At 51.5% G+C, this 4,867-nt stretch overlaps 1 long non-coding RNA gene across 1 annotated transcript in view; it reads right to left on the reverse strand.

Moving 5' to 3' along the window:
- The window catches only part of LOC112549281, a 53,264-nt gene that overhangs the window by 47,395 nt on the left and 1,002 nt on the right, over window positions 1-4,867 (reverse strand). The gene's annotated exons all lie outside the window — the stretch shown is intronic.

Below are 4,867 nucleotides of genomic sequence, written 5' to 3' on the forward strand. Positions count from 1 at the left end.
GAGCAGCTGATGTAAGTGGTTTGCAGCTGTTGGGCTGTGCTGTGCCCAAAGCCCCTCAGGGCTCTGCCTCCCCTGGGGCACCGTGCCCTGAACCCCCCAGTGTGGTGCAGCCCAGCAGCTGCAAGCAGGTGGCATCCACCGCTCCCAGGGCTGCAGCAGGGGTAGGCAGTTGCCTGCAGCCAGATGAGAGCAGGCTGGGGCCAGCAGCTGCTACTGCTGCTGCTGGCTCAGGTCAGCGGCAGCACCAGGCTCTTCCCGGCGCTCGTGGTGGGGTGAGTGGGGCTGCCACCCACCCTGAACCCCACAAAGAGCCCAATGCTGCCCCTGCTGCAGCCCCGGGAATGGCAGATACCGCCTGCTTGCAGCCACTGGGCTACACCACACCCCTCTCCCTGCTCCTTCCCTAGCCCCAGCCTCACTCCTTCCCTCCCTCCCTCCCTGCCCTGGGAATGCATCCCTATCTGTTTCATTGTAAACTGGGTTTGCTTTAAGCAAATTCGATTTATGTGCTCTTCCCTGGGAACGCATCTTCCACATAAATCGAGGCAAACCTATTCTGACTTTGTTGCCTTAGAACTTTAATAGATAAAATGAATTATTGCAGCCTAGCTTTCTTTTTTATTCATAGCTTTTTATCAAGACCTCTCGAGACTTTCCAAATAATTTTAAATTACATTTTAATACTATAAACATATTTTTTATTGAAATATTATTGTCTTGGGTGGGGGGAACAACTCATGGATATTTGCTTTTAATTAAGAACATGCTTTTTCCTAAAGCTCTAATCTTGTTTTCCTGGATTCCCACTTGCATCTGATCCTCTTGGAATTTCTATTCCATCTCTGGAAACACATCTTGACCGTGACCATTTAATCTCCCATTGACTCTTATTAAAACTTGTCTTTCTCTATTCAGTTTGGTAGTTTCTATCACTATCTTTTCCCTTACTCATTCTCCGAGCAAAAAAGCTTAATTGGTTGTCTGGAGTTTTTCTCCTGTTTTGAAAGACATGATTTGTTTCTGTTCTGTTCCTTCTTTCTCAAGTGACTATAACCTATTGACTGCCTGGCTGACCCTTCTACTTCATCACTTTCAAAGACAGGCTTTTTTCCCGTTCTTTTCACCTCAATACCCAACTGCAGTGCTAGGCAACTTCAGTTTTCATGTTGATTACTCAAATACTTTTGTGCCTTTTGCTAATTTCATTTGAACCTGCTCTATATTTCATTTTAATTTTGTCCCATAATTTGACATATCTAATCTGAAAACTTGCCTCTCCTCCAAACCATTTTATTGTTCTTAAATGGATCTACACATTTTTGAAGAGTCTCCACATGTGCACTTCATTAAGTCTGCTTTGCTCATATACTTAATGTCAAGTAAGTCCTTATGGCCCCAATATCTATTGCATAAAGCCCTTCATTAAAGCCTTATACAAACTCAATAATTATAGTTTAGATATACACAATGAACTGAATGACAGTGAGGGGGAAAAAAAGCATTAAAGGGCGGGTCCAGGCAAACACGCACATGCCACAAGAGGCATGCTGGGAACAAAAAAATGTTCCCCATGCTGCATATTTGTAGCATGGGGTCAAAATTTGATACCTGGAAATCCAGGTACCAAAAAAAATTTAAAAACAAAAAATGCAGAAAAAATGTGGGGCAAGGCACGGTCTAGGACCATGCCCTGAGGCAACTGGAGGCTGGGGTTCTCCAAAGAGACGGTCTGGTAGCTGGCCAGAATGTCTCTATGGCTGCCGCTTGCCCTGGTGATGCAGCATGCTGCCTCCCCGTGCAGAGAAAGAGCAGTGCAGGCTGCAGCATGATTGGACTGGGCTCTGTCTAAGGTAAGTAGGGACTGGGGGCGGGGCCTGGAGCGGGGGCTGTGTGGGTGTGATGGACTGTGGGGGGTAGGGGGGGCTGCTTGGGAGGGGTGGGTCCCCTGCCTGCCCCCTGAATAGCCCACTTCCCCTCCGCAGCAGCAGCGGTCATTGGGGCACTGAGGGCCCTCCTGACACTGCCCCCCCAGGTGTGGGGCAGCACGGCTCCGTTCTGGCCACATATCACCTGGCACTGCCTGTGTCACATTGCACAGGGCCGTGCGCCTTTGGGCGGCTCCAGGCTGTTCAGGCTGTCACCTGGGGCCTGGTGCTGCTCTCAGGGACAATGTGTTGCGGCAGGGGGGACAAGCCCCTCGTGCTGTTGGGCCAGGCCGGTTCCATGGAGGCAGGACCCAGCCTGGAATAACACGTGGTCCCTGCAAGTGGTGCCAGGCCCTGGGTGGCAGCCCAAGAGGCCTACAGCTGCCTGAAGGTGCACAGCCCTGCGCCAAGCTGGGCCGGGCAGGCTGGGCCCACGCGATGTGGCACAGGTAGAGCTGGGTGCCAGGTGGCTGGGGCCAAGCTGCATTGTCCTGCACCATGGGGCGGGGTGTGCCAGGAAGGCCCTGAGTACTCTGATGGCTGCTGCTGCTGTGTAGGGGGCGCAGCTGTAGGCTGGGGGAGGCATGTGCCCTGTGGAGGGGCATGTGTGCCATGGGGGCAGCCATGTGTGCTCTGTGGAGGCTGGGGCTCTTAGTGAGCCATGCAGGGGGTTCACCTTTTGCGGGGGGGACCAACCCCTCCTGAGCAGCTCCCCACCCTCACACAGCCCCCCCACACCCAGAAAACCCCTGGAAGCCACCCACAAACCCCATATCCCCAAACCACCCCAAAAACCCCTCACCCACATACCCAGCCACAAACCCCAAACCCCCGCACAAGCCCCATACCCCCACACACCTCTCCCCCACAAACCCAAACCCCTCCCTTCACCCCCATGCCCCTTCCCCCACAAACCCACATCCCCCCGCAAATCTCACACCGTGTGCCCAGCTGCCAAACAGGATGGGACCTGCCGGCAGGATCCAAGGCTGCAGGGGCAACTGCCACACTGCAGTCCTGCCTTGTGCCCACACCAGTGCTGGGACATGCAGCCCCAGGCTGGGGGGCTCCCAGTCCCAGGATCCACTTGGGAGATGTGATGGGCTGGTGGAGTTGGGGGAGGTCCAGGCAGGAGAGGCCACCAGAGCCAGGCTTAGAGCCCCGCTAGAGCAGCCTGTGCAGGAGAAGGCCAGCCTGGGAATAAAGGGCCCAACTCAGTCCCTGAACCCCAGTCAAGGGCTTCCCAGGGACAGCATGAGGCAGGGAGCAGAACAGCAAGGGTTGGCACTGCTCAGAACCACGAAGCAGTGGGTGGGACAGCTGCAGCTGGACGCATGTCCTGCTGCGTCCTGCTGCTGGGACAGAGCTGCTACTGGGAGGGAGCTAGTGGGGGCAGGCAGGGACTGCGGATCAGGAGTGAGGGGACTGGGGGGGGGAGGGGGAGGGAGGGGAGGGGGGGCTGTGGGTTGATTGTGAGGGGCAAGGGTAGGGCAGGGTACTGGCATATCACTGCTGCTGAGTGCTGCACATCCTGGCGAGTGAAGGGGGTAGGGGCAGCTCTGATTTTTCTATAGCAAAAAACCTAAAGTAAATGCCAAAGAGTATAGATATTTAGAATTCATTCTATTATGATGATAGAGCCACTGGTAGGCTTTCAAATTGTTTTAAACTTGTAAATATATCAATAAAACATTGCCCAACTGATCTTTATATATAGTGGCATTTCATTTTAGTAGCAAAAGAACATAAGTTTTGATATTTTAATGAGAGAATTTGGGTTTCTTATCAAAGAATTTGCAATTTCTAAACAGGGAACACCAGGATCTCTGCTGGTGGGGCACCTGTGCTGGCCTCAGGCTCTAGCTCCCCTGGCTGCAGATCTGAGAGGAGCTGGGCAGGGTCATTTTGCCCCAAGTGGCACAACTTGTCCCACACCAAAGTGCATGTCCAGGCATGTGTGCTGAGGCAAAAATCCCCACCACAAATTTGTGCTGCTCCTATCTGAGCTGCTGCAAGTACGTATGCCTATATGTGTGGATGCTCCCCAAGAGTACAAAAAGGCTCAATTTAAAATAATCAAGACCATAATTCTGCTTATATAGTACTAGCAGCCTCAGTTCTTCCTTTGTTTTCTCTCTACCCATCTTTCAGCATGTATTGTTTTTAGATCAATAGATTATATAAGCGATTAAGTAAATGTGCGCCTAAAGTTGTGGGCATCTTAAATCTTGAAACTCATTGTATTGACAGATAATAATATCATCAATTTGCCTTCATCATGGTGCAAGGCAACAATTATTTATATTTGGACAAAAGCAGAGTTGTATAGTTTGTGGATGGAGGTAAAGGCCCGCCTTTGCCACCGAGGTCACTATGGCTGCCTGCAGGCAGTACCCACTCACAGTCGCCATGTCCCCGCCGCCAACACTGCCACCGCTGCCTGTGAGTGGTCGCTGTGCCCCCCTCAGCCTCAGGAGGCATGCGTTGTTCATGCACATGTAGCTATACCTCTTCTCATCTGCAAACCCCATACTCTAGTAGTACCCATTTACTACCTTCCTCAGGCATTTTCACTCTGAGGACTCCTCACATAATTTTCCCTCTGCACCATCCTCTGCCAGATAATTTTTCTATGACTTCCAAAACTTTAACCCATCCTCATTCACATATCGCCCCCCATCAGCTCCTCTATTTATTCCTTAGGCATTGGCTTGGTTGATGACTTGGCCCCCAAGATCTGCATATCTGGCAACTTTTCTGCTACCTACCCCTGTCTCCAGTTGTGTGTGTTCCCCAGTCTCTTCCTTTTCTGGATCTTCCTCACCACTGTATAGAAGAGTGTACAAAATATTAACCTTGACTGTCTACATTGCAACTGCAACTGCCACAGAGAAACTGCCAACACACATATATACCTCTGCAACGCCACTACAGAAGAGCGG

Source organism: Alligator sinensis, unplaced genomic scaffold (genome assembly GCF_000455745.1).
Source record: "Alligator sinensis unplaced genomic scaffold, ASM45574v1 scaffold250_1, whole genome shotgun sequence".
Lineage (NCBI taxonomy): Eukaryota > Metazoa > Chordata > Crocodylia > Alligatoridae > Alligator > Alligator sinensis.